Source organism: Microtus ochrogaster, linkage group LG4 (genome assembly GCF_000317375.1).
Source record: "Microtus ochrogaster isolate Prairie Vole_2 linkage group LG4, MicOch1.0, whole genome shotgun sequence".
NCBI classification, from domain to species: Eukaryota; Metazoa; Chordata; class Mammalia; order Rodentia; family Cricetidae; genus Microtus; species Microtus ochrogaster.
The window spans coordinates 27,742,423-27,761,309 of record NC_022030.1 but is presented as its reverse complement, the minus strand read 5'-3'; positions in this window follow the sequence as shown (position 1 = coordinate 27,761,309).

Below are 18,887 nucleotides of genomic sequence, written 5' to 3'. Positions count from 1 at the left end.
GCCAAATTTATATGCAAACATTAGCCTGAGGAGAACACGCCCCCTAAGGGGTGGGACTTATCCCTACAGTTTTGTTTTCAAATCTTACACTAAGTGATATTTTTTTCAGGACTATTGTGTCAAAATATCTCATTTACTACCTTTACCTTGATTTTAAATGTTTTTTAAACTATATATAAAATATTAATTGCTTCATCTTGAAAATAAAAAAATTATAAATATTCTATAATTTACTGTTCTAAATGATATTTTATGTTCTTAATTATTAGAGTTGTTTGGGAAATTTTCCTTTGTATATTCTATGAAAATTATCTTTGTTCCTTTCTCTTTATCTTTCAGCATTTATCATATTTACAAAATACTTGGTGTGTTTGCCTGATTTTCAAATTTATTAGAATACATTTGACCCTAACAGTTTCTGTTTACATATATTACGTTCCTCACATAATTTATTATTTTATTTTTTGTTTGCCTTTTAAAGTATCAATTCTCAGATTTGCTAATTAGTTATATTGTTATATATTTGTTATATTGTTATTTGGTTATTTATATAACTAAATCTTTGACTGCAGTTGAAAAAAGCACTGAGTCCAAGCATATAGGCCTATGTCATGAGCACACTATGAGGAAAATGAAGAGAAAGGAATAGTTCTTTTTGCCATTATGAGACAAGTTTTTATAATATTTTTCTTGAACAGCAGAAAGTCCCTCCCTGGTCCAGGTGGAACTCCTTTTTCCAGTGATGTTATCTGCTGTTACAGGTAAAATGCAAAGAGAACATTCATTCTCCTACTGGAATATCATGAGTTGGGGTAGTTCACTGAGTTTGTAAAAACATAACTTTTAATTTTCTCCAAACCAAAAACTCAGTTAAGGAATTGATCTTGATTTCCTCCAAAGCTGTATTTCAACAAATTCTAAAAGAAATGGGTAATTTTCTCCACACACATCACTTACTACAATTAAATCAAAATCAGAAAAGCAATTAAGACAGACTTAGAATCTCTACTGAAATAGTAGGAGTCATTAATATTCCTCCACCCAAAGAAAACCCCAAGACCAGATGATTTTAGCAATAACACTTTCTGTTTCTTTTCTTTTCTTTTCTTTTCTTTTCTTTTCTTTTCTTTTCTTTAGAGACAGGGTTTCTCTGTAGCATTGGAGCCTCTCTTGGAACTAGCTCTTGTAGACTAGGCTGGCCTACTAGACTAGACTCATGGAGATTTGCCTGGCTCTGCCTCCCTAGTACTGGGCTTAAAGGTGTGCATCTCTGCCACCCAGCATCTACAACACTTTCAAAGAAGAGTTAATGCTAAAACTCCTAAAATCACGCCTTGAAAATGAACATCAACCAATTCATTTTTTGAGGCCACAGATATCTTGGTACCCAAACGACAGAAAGACATAAGAAAGAAAATGCTGAAAAAAAAATAGTGAAGGTCAGCCGGTGTTAACTTATTGCCTAGAATTAGTGTCTTTAGTATAGGAATGCACTCTACCAAAGGACAAACCTAAGCACCAACCCAAACACAAATCCTTTGATCTCCAACTATAGCCTATCTGTAAGTATGCTACAGCAATGGTGGCATAAAGCTTGTGGGAACAATCAATCAATGTCTGACTGATATAAGGTCCACTGTGTTGCGGGAGGTCCTTCCGCTCCTCCAGCCTATAGCCGCTGAGATACCAGCCCATTGGGGCGTGGTCTCTCTCCCTTTAAAAAAGTGGCCACTTCCTTCTCTTTCTCTCTTCACTTCCTGCTCCGCCGGCGACTAGACTCCCTTCCTGGTTGCGCAGAGGGCTGACGGTGATCTGTAAGTTTTTTCCCCTTTAAATAAATACTACCCTATTAATCATAATTCCAAACTGCTGTGGCATTGTTTATGACTTACGCCTTCAATTCCACTCCATAAAATGTAACTCATGCCCAACACTAGGAGACTGAGAAATGCATGATGTTAACTCCAAGTTTCTTCAGTAGCCTCAAATAGCTGTTCAAATGTCATCTCTCCCTCTTCCCCCTTGCTTTTAGTCTTTTCCTAGTTCTCCTCCTTTTAGTCCCTCCTTCTCCACTTCTTCCCATTTTTTGTGTTCCTTTTTAAGTGTTTTATTCACTAGATTCATACCTTTGCATAATTTTACCAACAATGTACCATTTTCTATACAACAGTTAAAGAACTTTTCCCATTCCCATATACGGCACCATCTTCTTCATTAAATAGTAAACAAAAAATGTCCCGTGCCAGACACCAGATTCCAACTCACCACATGAAACCCAAGCACACCCATGGAAAGCTTTAAATCTATGAAACTCTCAGGAGCAAAAGAGAACTCATTCCTTCCCGAAGCTGCAGGGGTTGGGTACACATGACCATAGAGACAGAGTATATGTTACAGAGTTCCTCTGATATTAATGCAGGTTTTAATAGACACAAACTCAGGGAAATTGCGTTTTTCCCCCTAAGAAACTGCAACTTAATCAAGTCTGCCAAGTTTTTATAAGGAAATCGTTCCATGGAATCATTTTGTCCATTTTGCTGTTCTGATGCAAACATTTGACATACGCACTTCTTTTATACACAGACAGCAAGTAAGTTAGGTCATATTTATTTTTAAAATTAGGTCATTTATATTTAAATAAATATAAATATAAGAAACTTTTATTCAGTATTCTCAAACAATTTTCAGAGTTTAAAGTTTCTATTTTTCTTCTTAATTAAGACAGGTTTTAATCTAAAACACATTTTTATTTAAACTGCATAGATTTCAAGATATTCTTTTATATATAGTTTATTTTTGTTTATACTATATCGTAGTAATGTTTAAGCTCTTGCTGTAACTTTCATGCATGAAATGTTTTTGATTATATCTTAAACATGTTCATAAAAGAGGCCATAAATTTGAAAGAAATAAAGACTGTAAGGGAGGATTTGGAGGGAGGAAATTAAACAGAGAAATAATGAAATTATATTATACTTCCAAAAAGAGAAATAATCTAAAATATTTCTTCATGAATAATGCTCTGTTTGGGTATTTGTTCATATTCAAATATTAACTGTAATTTATTTTTTAAGTTACTCAAGAGAATATTGTGATTACTAAAGTGTGGCTATAGGACAGGGTCATTTCAGGTTCCCTATCCTCAGCTGCCCAAAGAACTAGCTGGGGACATCTCCCTGCACCCCTGGGAACCCCTCTAGTGTCTAGTCTCTTGCCAACCCTAAAATACCTCCCTTAATTAAGATATATACTTCCCTGCTCTGATATCCACCCTTCCTTTTTCCCAACCATCCCATTCCCCCAAGCTCTCCCCATCCTCCCCTTCTCACTTTTCTCTCCCCATCTCCCCTTTCCCCCATCCCACTTATTTAACTATTTAAACAGAAAGTCATTCTTTTGTTCTTTGCCCTTATGTGAGAGGCATTCTTGTGTTTGTTTTTATTAGTACCCCAATAGGATTGTGCAGTGATTATCGGTGATGGAAGAATGCTTTCTACATCTCATTTGAATTGGCTCAGGCTATAGGGCCAGGTTGTTCTACAATATGGACTAGCAATCCTCCTTTAAAGTTCTGATTCACAGGCTTCTGTCCAGAAAATACCTCATGACTAATACACTTACTTTGATTGTATAATCTTATGCCAAAGCCTTTCTTTTTCATCCTTAGGATATTTGACACTATTAGAATTATTTACAAGGTTGTTCTTGCTCAAAGTTTTTTTCTTTCAGGTTGGGCAGCCCATCTAAGAACCTATATTCCTTAAGAAATCTTTTGTTCTAACATCAAATATTCTCTACTACCCCTCCTCTCTCAACCATTTAAATCTTGAGAGCTTTCTTGATGATTTTTGTCCCACAGGCAATGGTTAGCATTTATTTGTAGCTGTACATCTCAATTTTTCAGACTTCTCACTATACTGAATGTATATAAAATAGTCTGAATTTTGGCTTTTTGTGGTTTATATGGGACTCATAGTTCTCATAATTGTTACTATTCAGTTTTCATTACTGTAATAAAATGTCTGAAACAATATGGAAAGTTTAATGTGGCTCAAAATTTAAGATATCTAACCCATTTCTGAGGACTTCTATCAACACCCTACAAAGTGTATGGTGGGGCAAATCTACTCAGTTCATGTTGGCAACTGAAATAAAGAAGGAAATTTTGTGGTCCCAGTTGTCTTCAATAGATAGGATTCAGAAACTGGATGGCAACAAGACATAGGGTAGAACCAAACAAAGCTCACAAACAAAACATAAAGTCAGCAAAATGTTTCCTATGTTTTTCTGCAATACTCAAAAGTTTGGTACCTAGTTCAGTTGTCATCAGAGAGGCTCCCTTGAGCAAACTGATGAGAGCAGATGCAGAGACACAGTCAAACGTTAGATGAAGTTCTGGAACTCCACAGAAGAGTTGGGCAAAAGATTTCAGGAGCCAGAGGGGTCAAGGACACCATAAGAACTTGGTCCACAGAATCAACTAAGCAGGACGCATAGGAACTCCCAGAGACTGAAGCAGCAAACAGGGAGCATGCACTGGTCTGCACACATAATGTGGTTCTTTAACTTGCGGGTTTTACTGGACTCCTGACAATGTGAATGGAGGTGGGTCTGACTCTTTTGACTGCTTATGGGACCTATTTTTTCTACTGGATTGCTTTGTCAAGCCTTGATATGGGGGCAGTATATGCCTAGTCTTATTCCATCCTGTTATACCATTGATATCCCTAGAGAACCCTGCTCTTTTCTGAAGGGATATGGAGGAGGAGTGGATCTGGATAAGGGGAAGGGCAGCAGGATAATTAGTAGGAGGGTAGACAGAGAAGGCTGTGACTAGGAAGTATTATATGAAACAAGAATAAATAAATGACTTTTTAAAAAAATGTTAATGTCTTTTTTAAATAAAAAATTTATGCACTTATATGTCCAAGAAAAGTAGACAAATAACAGGAAACAAAAAAATTTTAGGGAAAGAAACTTCACGTCAGAGCAGAAACTCAAAACAAACAAAATGATGGTGGCAAACAGGAAAAATGTACAAAATTCGATTACAATAGGTGATGAATTATTACCCTACATTTTCTTATTATTCTAAACAATTGGTAATAATAATTTTCAAGAACTAGAGATTTGCATTATATTGTTAAATTACCTGTATAGGTACAATACCTTCAACAGGATTAGAAATGTATGTACAGAATGTTTTAGCAAAACTAAATTTAAGTTTATATTAATATACAAAATTTGTACATAATATACAAAAGTCCAATCCAATGTAAAACACTTAAAACTCATAGTTGCTTTTTAAATGTAGGTTCAATAATTTACCTTTTCATTTTATTATATCTGTATCCTTCCTTTTTTTTCAGAGTAGATTCAATACCTACACTTTCATCCAATCATATCTGTATTGCCTCTTTTTATCTTTTCTAAAGAAGAACCTTGAATAAAATTTTCATTGTTTAGATTTTTTCCAAGTCATTATGCATAAAAACTCATAACCAGCACACTAAATAAAGACAAATATCCTTAATTCATTTTTGGGAATGTGGGCATAGTTTTCTAAGCTACTTGCTGTTGATTGAGGGTGTTGGTAATACTATGAGGATCCAAAGAAAATTTAAAATTATGGACAAGTACTGCCTGGAGTATTCTGTGAGGCTTGATCATCTTAGTCAACAGTCATGAGTTCTCGATTTAGAACTCAGAGAACATTGCAACAGAGGTACTCTAAAATATTGGATCATCTGGGCCATTTTTTCCCATTAGAGATTTTTCAGGGGATTTTTCAATTTTTTGAGGTTGGGTTTTTTCCTGCAAAGACAAGAACAGAATCCTGTCCCAACCCTTATGAGGTTTTCTTACAATCTGTAGAATTGTCATCTCTGTGGGTGAACTGTCATTTCTCTTTATTAAGAGGTTTCTCACACTGAATCTTGATTAATTTAGATGGTATTCATTGCTTTTCTTCTCCTGTGGAATCAAGAGCAAAACCCCTTCTTTAACAAAGCACATCTCTTGGTTTCCATTCCAAGGTCAACACATCCTTGAAATACGCTGGCTGATTTAATTCAGAAGATTTTTTCTATTATCAAATGTCTGTCTGCAGCCATTGTTCTTTATCATTAGCATTAAGAAAATTCAAGGTTAATAAAGCATTATGCAATCTGTTTGGGGGGATCTTTTTTATTCCTTTCTGTTTGTTGAAAATACTTTTATAGTTTGATTTGATCTTTCTAAGCTGCCTAATCTGTAGGATTGTGTGGTATACCTATAATATGCTTTAAATTATACTAACCAAAAACCATACCATTTTCTTAGAAACATATGCTGGAGCATTGTCTGTTTTTCTTTGTGCAGTTTTACTCATGATGGCCATAACTTCTAGTAAATGTGTGATTACTGTATCAGCCTTTTCTGAACTCAAGGCAGTTGCCCATTGAAAATTTGAATAGGTATTGATGGTATGGTGTACATATTTTAGTTTTTCAAATTCTATGAAATGGGACTCATCCACCTGCCAGATTTCATTCCGTTGAGGGCTGTTTGGTTAACTTCCTGCAGGTAATGGTGTTTGGTTGTATAAAGAACAAGTAGGACATCTCCTTAAAATCTGCATGGCATTCTGCCATGTAATGGAACAGTTCTTTTTAAACTTTTGCTGTTGACATTATGCTTTTTTATGAAATTCTGAGGTCTTCAGCACATTTCCAATCAACAATCAATCAGTTTCTGCATTTCCTTATGCTAGAGGTCATGGCAGACACGTAGAGGATCAGATGTGTGTTATGGATGTGGGATGAAGCCTATTTCTGAATGTATCTTCAACCTTAATAAATATTAAGTCAATTCTGTATCATCTGGTATAAATTCAGTGCTTTCAATAGTCGAAACAACTCTTTCTGTATACGGCAAATCAGTAACTATGTTGAGAGGTTCTTTAAAATCCCTTAGTAGCCGGGTAGTGGTAGCGCATGCCTTTAATTCCAGCATTTGGGCGTCAGAGGCAGCTGGATCTCTGTGAGTTCGAGGCCAGCCTGGTCTACAAGAGCTAGTTCCAGGACAGGCACCAAAGCTACAGAGAAACCCTGTCTCAAAAACAAACAAACAAACATCCCTTAGTAGCATGAGAATAGCATATAATTCTGACTTTTGAACAGAAGGCCTTTGTTCTACTTTACTTAAATCTTCTGAATTGTACCTTGTCCTTCCTGATTTATTTGCATCTGTATACAATGTAGGGACTACAGTTTTTAGTGTGTCATATACAGTGTGAGGAAAGATCCAATTAGCTGTCTTTATAAGTTGAAACCTCTCACTTTTGGGATAATTATCATTAATCTCTCCTAAAAATTTAATATTAGCTCTTTGCTAGGGTTCACTGTTTTCTCATATTTTGTTAATTTTAACATTAGTAAAAGTTACTATAATTTTTGCTGGGTCTATTCCTACTAACTGATAAAAGTCACAATTTTTCCTTTATAATTAATTAAGAGACTTTTTCCACATAAGATTTTAATTTTTTTCCTCGGTTTCTGTGGTTAAAAAAAATCCATTCTAAGATAATATCATTCCTCTGCATTAAAATTCCTGTATGGAAATATTTGGAGTGTAATATTACCAGAGAGTAGTTAAGATTCAGATCCACATGACCCACATGCACATCCTGTAACTTCTCATCAATCAAAGTCAGTTCTCTCTTCCTTTCAACTGATAATTCCCTGGAACTGCTTAAGTCTTTGTCACCATCTAAACTTTTGCTTGAATAAATTATTTGATCAGATTTTATCCCAAAAGTAGATTAGAAATGCCTCCTAGAAATCCTTGGAAGTCATTCAGAGTCTGCAAGCAATCTTTCCTAATTTGCACTTTTTGTGTCCTAATTTTCTGTAAACCTATTTTATAACTTAGATAACTGATAGAATCTTCTCTTTATATTTTCTCAGCAGCAATTTGTAGTCCCCAATGATGAAAAAACTTTCCTTACTTCTTCAAAAATTCTTTCAAATATACCTACATTTGATTCAGATAGAAAATACCATCCAATGGTAAATTATAGATTCAGGAAATTGCTTACATTTCATTTCCAAATGACTCACAAAATATTTGAACAAGATGTGGCTACTTAACATTCCTTGTGAGAGAATCTTCGATTAATATCTTTTAGCAGGCTGATAATTATTATAAGTAGGCACTGTGAAGGCAAATTTTTCTCTCTCCTTTTCTTGGAATCATATAGAGAAGAAACAATCTTTTAAATCAGTAACTATAAGAGGCTATCCTTTAGGCAATAGAGAAGGCAAAGAAATTTCAGACTGTAGAGGGCCTACTGGTTTAATCACCTTTTAACAGTTCTTAGATCTGTTACCTTTCTCCATTTTCCAGATCCATTTAACAACAAATGGAGGAGAATTGCAAGAGTTGGTTGATTCTTCAATATGTTTAGCTTCTAGTTGCTCCTGTACCAGCTGTTCTAAAGTCTGAAATTTCTCCATTGTGAATGGTCATTGCTTAACCCATACAGGTTTTTCTGTCAACTATCTTAAAGGTAAGGCTGTTGGTACCACTGATAGGTCCCCAGTTGTTGTTTTGTGTTTTTGTACAGCATGAATAGTCAGTGTCTGTTTTTATAGCACCTTATAATATCCTTCACAGAATATAATTTGGTTTGTGGTCTGGTTTTGAAATTGTGGTAATGTTTATCTGCATATTCCATTTTTATAACAGATCATAACCCCATAGATTCACTTGTTTCAGCCATAAATGGCCTTGGCTTTCCTCTCTGTCCTTCTGCCCCTATGCATTCAATCCCTCTCATGCTTTATTTTATATGAAATAGGGTTTTAATTCCTATGAGTTGAACATCTGCCTCCTGAGGAGGCCAATTTTGATGCCATGATTCTGGAGTAATAATAGTCACATCTGTCCCTGTTTCTTCCACAGGGATTGGACCACATTCAACTGAGGGACCTGCAAGAGACCCCTCAAGGAGTTTCCCAATTATAATGGGTTGCCTTGATTTTCTCTTTTTGCTCTATGTTCATTGGTTCAGTGTCAGCCTTTGCCACATCTTCTACGTAACCCAGGAGTTTGGGGCTTTCTAATTTGGGGATTCCCCAAAGAAACATATTTTTTAGGAATGCCTGTCTACAATCCCCCCTCAGACAGAATATTCTACCACAATTGAAGCATTTGGTATTTTGATGTCTCTTCATATTTTTGGAAATCTCTTCTCCTATCCAAGCCTCCTACCCAAGTATTATAATCGAAGAACTTAATATTGGCTGCATGTAGGATCCATTTATTTATTGGTAATCTGACATTTAAGGGCTCAAGTATCTTTTTACATTTTAAGTTAGCATTTTCAAAAGCCAGAGACCCAATGAGTACCCATCTAGCTTTCTGGATCTGCTACTCCTATTTGTACAGCTTTAGCTAATCTTTGCAAAAGGTTACTAAAGGGTTTTCTTGGGCCTTGGATAACCTTAGTATATGTTTCAATTCCTTTTTTTTTAGTTCTTGAATCTTGTCTCAAGCATTCAAGACTGCTGTACAGCATAGGAACAATATGGGTTCACTGTATGTAGCTTGACCATCTAGATCAACATAAGAGCCCCGGAACCCTGATTGCTCTTCAAGCTGATGAGGGAGAGGGACTTGATCGGGGGAGGGGGAGGGAAATGGGAGGCGGTGGAGGGGAGGAGGCAGAAATCCTTAATAAATAAATAAATTTAAAAAAAAAGAATTTATTCTTGGGAGGCCTCAAAACCTCTTACTATACCTTGATGTTCAGAGTCCCTAGCCTCTTTTTTCCATAAACTCTTCCACTGAAGTGGTGGACTGTTATCTAGTACAGATAAGACTAGTTGAATCCAGTCATGTGAAGTAACCTTATTTCTTGAAGTTCATGTCTTTACCACCTCCCTCACATGAATGCATGGCATAAGATACTACTGCATGTTTAATGTCTTATATCTGTCATGCATATAGGTTCCTATTTACATTCTGTATAACCTTTTGGGTATTGAGTATTTTCTAGCTTTTCAGAGGTAAAAACAGGATAAGTAGCTAAAACTCTTGGAAAATCAACACTGACGCTGAGAGGGACTGGCAATACTAAATCTTTACTATTGTCTTTTGCCTCTATATTCTCTCCTTGCTTATCAATTCTAAAAGGTTCCTCAGTTGATTCAAGTCTTTTTATTACTGTGTTTTATAAAGTCTGTATCTCTTGACCTGTGAATATTTCTAATTATTTCATCAAATCAATTAAGTTCTGGTTTTCATTCTGTACATGTGATTCAAAATTTTTAAATTTTTCCATTAATAATTTCTTCTCATCTTTAGAGAGTATTTGAATGGCATGTAGATTTCCTTCCTGGAGGTATGTTCTATCTGCTAGCTTGTCATAACTTCTTAACAGATTTTGATTGTCAATTTCAACAACATTGATTCTTTCAGATAATCTTTCAGTGCCATTTTGTAAGGTTTCAGAACCACTGACATAGAGCGAATTTTGCTTGTGAAATTATGGTTGTCATTTTCAATTGTATAAATCCTTTCAGCTAACTTTTCATTACTAGTCTGTAAAGTCTGTATGATTTCTAAAAGTGTCTCATTCTTGACTCTGTTATCAAACCATTTCTTTAACGATATAATATGAATTATCAAAATGATGACAGCTATGGCTAAGAATGTGTAAGTCCCACATAGCTCATATACCTCTCCTAGAATTCCATCCATAATAGAAATAAAAAGGTTATTAAATTCTTGGATGGTAATATTTTCTGCACTTATTTTATGAGTGGTTTACAAATTGCAAAAAAAAATATAGTTAGCAGACAACTTACTTTTGCAGATTACAATAAAATAGTCCCACACTATTTCAGAGTGGGGCATAATAAAGGTTTCTTTATTAGGGGTAGACTCTCAGATCAACAGTCCTCTGCATGAGCAGGGATCAGGAACTGAATCCAACAGCTGAGCGGCTGTGCATGTTTTTACATCTGTATATATAATTCATGTGGCCACCACCAAAGTGGGCCAGTATCTTAAAGGATGTTGGCTGAAGGAGTTCCCTCAACACTTTCCACTTTTGTCTAAATAATAGATGCAATCCTAATATAAAACTACACACAATAACAAAACACATCAAGTATAAAAATTAGAACTACAACCAGCATAAACATTATATTGGCTAAAGGATTTCCCACCACAGACTTACCTCTGTTAAAATCCTGATTTAGTTGAGACTTTTAAGGTGTAATAATGATATGAGCCAGAAAAACCTGTAGGTTTTCTAAGCAGAACTCAAAACCAAACTGAAAGGAAATTCGTTAAAGGGATGCAGGTAGGGCAGCTGTGCAGCAGTGGCACATAAACTTTAGGAGTCAGAGGAAGCTGCAATAGACACACGGGGGCCCCAAGCAAGTGAAGCTGGGAGCAAGTCTCAGGACTGCAGGAGCCACAGGAAACTGTAGGGGACCACGGGAAGTGTGTGGGTGCCCTGTGCGCCGGCAGCAAGGATTGGCATGGCAGGAGAGGAAGTTAAGCCTGGGTGGATGGGAGCTGGAAGTGCTCGTGCTTCTCCAGAACCCAGGTAGTTAGGTTTGGTTCTGATTCCTAAACCTAGAATTCCAATCACAACCCTGGCTTGGTCTGATTGGTAAAAAGCCTGAGGCAAATGGCTTTTTCATAAATTTGTGCTCCCAAAAGTTGGTTGAAAATGAAGCACAATTAATAAAAACCCAAAGAGAGAAATTGGGGTGCAATCTGAAGATCTGAAGAGCAAAGCAGCCAGGCACTGGCTTTTACCTCTACCTCCAAAATGGTGATCCTGCCTCCAGCAATCTCAGAATGAGACTGAAGCTAAGAGTCGTCTCCTCCCGTATTATAATATTCTCTAGGACTGGGTGTAGGAGAGACCCAGCCAATCACCTTGCTAGCAGGGGGCGGGGTCCCCCGAGGATATTTTTTTACTTATAAAGATTGTGGGCGTGCTCCCAACCGCCCCTTCTGCTTTTCTGTTCTCTGCGGGAACCTGTGGTTCTGTAAGTCTATTTCCCCATTAAAGCTGTATATATTATTACAATCTGTCTACATTCATTTACGCAGATACAACTGGGATTAAAGGCATATACTACTACTGCCTAGTTTCTATGGCAAGCTAGTGTATCTACCAGAATTAAAGGTATGTGTTATTGCTACCTGGTCTATAAGGCTGGCCACTGTGACTGCTTTACTTTCCTAATCCTCAGGAAAGTTTTTTCTTTATATTAAAATACAGTTGAGATGCCATGGCTGCGGACTTTCAGAGAGCAACAGCAAGAATGCCACTCTTGAACTGTTAACTTCAGTAATATTGTGACATGTGGCTTTTCTGTATCTGAATAAAGAAGATGAGCAGAATGCTTCATTCTGGCATTTATTTCTAAAAGTTTCATTGACAAATATATGCTTCTTATTTGTGTTTAGATCTCTTATTTAATTGCTATGAAGTTCCCCTATTTCTCTATCAGGAATTCTCCTCAGTCATTTCTAATTTACATACTTGTTTGTTAAGTTATATAATTTTCCATCAAAGAGTTTTGGCTTGTTTTCGAACTTCATTAACTGAAAGTTTTTGTTTTTTCTTCTCTTACATCCTGCACTCGATATTCCTTTGACTACATCAACATAATGGATTATGGATGGATTAATGATTGCACTAAGAAGACAGGGATATCCACTTACAGTGTTCTCGTGGGCATCACAGCTGTACAGCTCTCTAAATGATTTTAAGAGCCCATGCCCAGAGGACATGTCAGAAAAATGACAGAGACAAAGAAATGGAGTACAATTAGATTATAGTGTTTTAAGCATAACATTCTTATAACTCATAAGATAAATGTACTTGTGATATGTTATGATTATGAAAAAATAAAGAAACTGATAAGACAATTCAAGCAAAAAACTAAAAAATACTTTCTTTCTCCTGAGTGTTTCATAAAACTTAAGTTCTTACTTTATTTTGTTTTTTCTCTCCTATAGATTTTTTAATATACTATCAGTGTATAGCAGACCTCCAATTTCTTTTGAATTCTAAAATTCTCTACTTCAAACTTTGAGACCTTGAAACCTTCATAAACTACATATTACTGAAAGTTTTACTCTACCTTCACCTGACTGCACATAGTAAGTGTTTTATTAATATTTGTGTACAACATTTCACAAAGGTCCATTTATTCTATCCTCATGCTGTAATAATACTCAACAACCCAGTGAATTTGTTGCCTTGTGCTTTTGATAGAAAAAATATACTACTCTTCATATATACATTGAATTATTTCTAAGTTCACTAGAACTTCTTGTTATAAAAACTGGCACAGAAGATAACACTCTAAACTTTGGATTATGAAAGACAGACCAATTAGTATCATATGTAGAATATTTGAACTATCATTTGGCCTAGTAATTTATCTGTTAGAAATTTCCATTTCAAGTGTGTCTCTTACTTGGGAAATTACATCATTCTCATGAAGAATGAGAATGAAGAAACTGGAGGTTACTTTATATATAACACTAGAAAATGAAATAAATTATGAAGATATAGTGTAATAAAAAACACTGCAGCCTAAACAAGGGATAGGTATCCATAAACTCATAATTTATAGTTTTAGGAAAATACCATTTTAAAATTTTCAGTATGAAAATATTTATTCTTGTATTTCATTTGCATTTTTCTATGAATTATAAAATCACTTGCTGGATAATTGCAAAGTACTGGATCGTTGACTTTGTAAGTCTCCCAATTTGACACATCAGAAGAACCACATTCACTAATAGCACTAATGAATCATTAGAAAATCATGTGAAGCCGGATGGTTTAGCCACACGCTTTTAATCCCTGCACTCAGGAGGCAGAGTCAGGAGGATCTCTGTGAGTTCAAGGCCCCAGCGTGATCTACAAGAGCTTGTTCCAGGACAGGCAACAAAGCTACACAGAGAAACCTTGTGAGTATTCATACTTTATCAAGTTTTCTTAAATTATAATTTTTGCTTGCAAGATATTACAATTCATTTGGTTTCACTGCAATGTTTCTAGTCTCCCATGAGCTGCACGTTAATCTTGCCCATCTTCTCATCCTTATCCAAACACACCCTATAGCATTTGTTTATCCCTCAAATTTGTTTCTGGACTTTCAGCACTTTCCCCTCCCAATCTCTTATTATTACTATTTTATCCCATACTTTGATAAACTTATTTACTGATTGCTTTAGGAGAGTGACAACATGCCAAATGTGTCAAAGTATTTTTCTTCTTCGTTGCAAAATAATTTTTCCATTTGAAACATTTTGTTGAAACAGGATTTTATACTCATTATTGATGAATAAGATTTCATTGCATTCATATGATATAAAACGGTCCATATTTCGGCCATTGTGAATGCTCGTATAATATACTTGGTGATTCAAGTATCTTAGGCATAAAGACTTGATTTTTCTTGAGGACAGACACTGGCTGAATTGATGGGTCATATGGTACCTGTCATTTTGGATCATTAAAAACTCTCATGCTGTTCCCTATTAGCAGTGTCTGAGTTTCTCTGATGTGGAATTCCCCTCTGTATGCTATGAATATGTTTTATTGCCATTGCTTAATAAAGAAGCAACTTTTGGCCAATGGCTTAACACAAATATAGAAAGCCTGGAAAAGATATACAGAGAGAGTAGCAGCGTCAGAGAGATGCCATGTACCTGCTGCAGGAGACAGACTCCAGACCACAACAACATAGCAATACACAGATTAATAGAAATGGGTGACTTTAAAATAAAAAGAGTTATCTAGGAATATGCCTAAGCTATTGGCTAAGTAGTGTTGTAGCTAATGCAGTGTCTATGCGATTATTTTTGTTCTGGGCACCCGGGAATAAACAAGCAGCCCCCCGCAACATTTTTCTTTCTTCAAGAGTCTCAACATGTCTTAAATTATTTCTATTGATTTTTTGAGGAGGGGTATTAATTACATGCTTTCATACTTAAGATTGGATCACTGGTTTGTTATCCATTAGTTTGTGTGTGTATGTGAGTATGTGTGTGTGTAAAAGGAATGAAGAAATATCGTTTCTTACTTAGGCATATGCCAAAGTTTCTAGCCTCAAATTTGGGGGGCTGATGACAAGGAAGTCTTGCCTTTTTTTCTAATCTATATTCTTGGTTCTAGTCTTATTAAACCAAATGTCAACATACATGACATACATGATTCATTACTATGTTATATTGTTTGTCCAAACCATGTGTTCATTTTTACACCAGTGATAGGCTGTTTTAGTAATTTTAACTTTGTGATATGATTTAATTTCAGTTATTCTAAAGTACATTTTTTCTTCTTTTTTAATGACTCGTTTAGCTATTCTAGGACTTTTTTGATATTTATACATTTTAGGACTTTTTGTGAAACAGATTTTGGAATTTTTTGATGAGGTTTTTTAGAATCTATGAATCTATGGAATACTTTAAATCACATGAAAATTGCAATGATATAAATTCTTCAGATAAATAACACAGAATATCTTTTCATTTTTTTATGTATGTGTTCTATAATTGCTTTGTTGGAGGATTTATTGTTTTCTTTGTAGAGTACTTTCACTTAGCTATATTTATTTCTTTGTTGCTATAGTAAATGAAATTTATTTCTTTATTTGTTATCTTAAATAGTAATAAAACTATTTTATGATTGCTACTTTTTAACTTGTCATTTTACTAACTTTGTTGATGGTCTATAAGTTTTTATGGAGTATTTGGTTTTTTTATACATATGGAATCATGTCACATTCAAAACACATAAATTAACTTTATCTTTCCAATTTATATGTCCCTGATTTGTGTATTTCTTTTGAGATATTATCACTTTAACGATTCTAATACTTCATAAATATTACCAGAAAGTGGGCATCCTTGTCTAGTTTCTGAGCTTAAAAAAACATCTTTTCCCATTCAGTATTATGTTGGCTAGGGTTTTTCATGGGTCCCATTAACCAAAGTTATATAGCTTTTATAATTATTTTCTGAGAAGACCTATCATAAAGGAAATTTGAACCTTTTCAAATGCACGGGTTTTTTCTTGCCTTTCTTGAAATGGATGTATGTTTTTTTTCCTTAATTCTGTTGATATCTATTACCATATATTGATTTCCAAATGCTAAATCATCCCTTTGTCCCTCAGACAAGACCTATCATCCATCATGGTTGGTGCTCTGGTGCTCTTTTTTTATATGCCTACTGGACAAACAAGTGAGCAACCTGTTCTATCTGTTCACTTTATTTACTGGATTAAGTGTGTGTGTACATGTATTGAACTAAGTATTTTTAAGCTTTATGTCATTTGGCAAAATCATAAACTAAGATGTGTTCTGCTGGATTTAAGGATTTTAAATTTATCTTTTTCACTTTTACTGCAGTTGAATATACTATTTATTAATAAAGACATTTGAAATATATAAAACAATTTGAAAAGTTTGTCAAGTATCATTTTAATAATAAATTTGGATTTCTTGGAAAAAAATATATATGTATATATAATCCATTTTCAGTGGTCCTTCAGTACCCACAAATAAGCTACAACTTCCTAGAAAGTGAAACCAAGTAGATGTTAGAAAATGTATATGCAAGGAATGAGCTAGAATGCACAGTGGTGATTTATTACCTTGCTCTATCGCCTAGCATTAACGGATGTATTTTGATAAAATCTGCAAAGCAGCTGTGATAGAATTCATCTGTAGTGGTCGGGCCTACTATGAGCCAAGCAGCAAAGTGATAATCCACCTAAAAGGCTTAACTCCTAGTTGTAGCAAAGTAAATTATGTATAAGAAAAATATCAAGCATGCTTAAATAACCCAGAGAAGAGAAAATTGAAGTATAAGTTAAATGTTATGATATTTACATACAACCACTACATTAATAAAATAATAATAAGGTCAAAATAATGCTATCATGTTAAAGAATGTCTTTTTATTTAACATAACCCCTTTTTACTGTAATATGTAAGAAACTCACAAAATAAGTTTCATGTTATTCTGTAATGGAATTTAATTATATTCAATTAATTGTGAATATATAATTAAAATAAAATATTTTCTAAGATTAAATAAAATATTATCTTACTGGTCCATGTGGATTCATCAATTTCTCTATTGACAATTCTAATATTGTCTAATTAAATTATAACCACTTCATAAAAATTTTAAGATGTGACTTAACATTAAAATACCTGAAAATATGAATTATTATTGATGAACATGTTTACAATAAAACTATACATAAAATGCATGTGTACTATTAATATAACTGCTCAAAGATTCGTGTCAGTGACCCAGAGAGATTAATAAAGTCATACACTTAACCTAAAGATTTATAATATGGGTATGTTTCATGAAACTTTATTTCATAAATGAATATTGAAATGAAATCTCAAATAAAAGTCTTGATCTTAGATTTTTGCATATATACTGAAGTTGGTTATAAATACATGTGCTTAATTTTATTATAAAAATAAATAACTTTAATCATTCTTACATATTGATCTGATTAAATTTTAAATTTTGATAGTTAAAAAAATCTTATAAACCATAGGTCTCCATTTGATTATTGCTTTCTGGTTGCTAATATGTGTCAACTTTATTTACTCTCATGGGTAATAAAATACAATATTGTCAACTAAGCCAAGTATTGCCAATGACAATTTTTCCAACTCTTGTGATATTTCTAAATGAAGTTAGTTTCCTAAGATCTGCCTGTCAATAAAGTTAAAGTAAAGGTGTATCTGTGTCTCCTGTTATTTCACTAATAACAATTAAATGTTTCCCATTGCTTGACATTTAAAACTACTGTAGTTTGAGAACTTACTGTCTATCATGTTATTAGGAACAGATCATAAGAATTAATGAAACTGTTCCTGGACAACAAAATAGCAGAGCAGGCAAAGAAATTTTTTCCCTCTTTGATGAACTGCTTAAATATTTATAAGAAATGTTGTCATCATAAAATATGTTTTGCTACTTCCAATTTTCGGTCTTTGCCTTTGTTAAACACAGTGCCATAAAATGGAAGCATATAGGAGGATTCTGCCTAACATATAATTATATCTCACCCTTATAACTGATGCCACAGATTAGAACAAGTGTTTGACTCACAGTTATATCCATAGCATATGGTAATCCTAAATTAAGGCCAAATTATATGAAGCACTTACAAGACGTACGGTAGTTTGCAACATTTTATTTCATTTAGTTGTTCCACTTATAATAATATTCACATTATCTTAAAATGAGAAAGTTGAGTGTAAAAGTGTGTATGTATAGCCAGCAAATGATAAAATTGTAATTGAATATTAAATAAACATATTCAAAAGATTTCATGGTTTATAACTACCACATAGGGCTTCCTATAAAACTATAAATATATAACATGGAAGATAGGGATTAAAAAGCTTAGTGGGGAATTATATTTTTCTGTATGTATAAGTTCACTAATACATATATTCATGTATTTGATTGGGCACATGTCTGTATACGTGGATATCTGTATATGTGGTAATGAAGATAGAAGATACATTTTTCTGCATTGTTAAAAATGCATGGTTTCTATGTACATAGTTGTTCATACCTGCTTAATCACATAAATAAAATAAATGAACAACTATGTTTGTGTTTCTAAGGTTTTTAATGTGCGTACACACGTGGCTGTGTACATGCGTGCATATATATGTATCTGTGTATCGAAAATTGTATATTTTATAAAACATCTCTGCTATAAAAAATCAGTCATCTTTATCCCAGGCTTTTCCAGACCCAGGCCAGCTGGCCTTGGTGAGTTCCCAGTAGAACATCCCCATTGTCTCAGTGTGTGG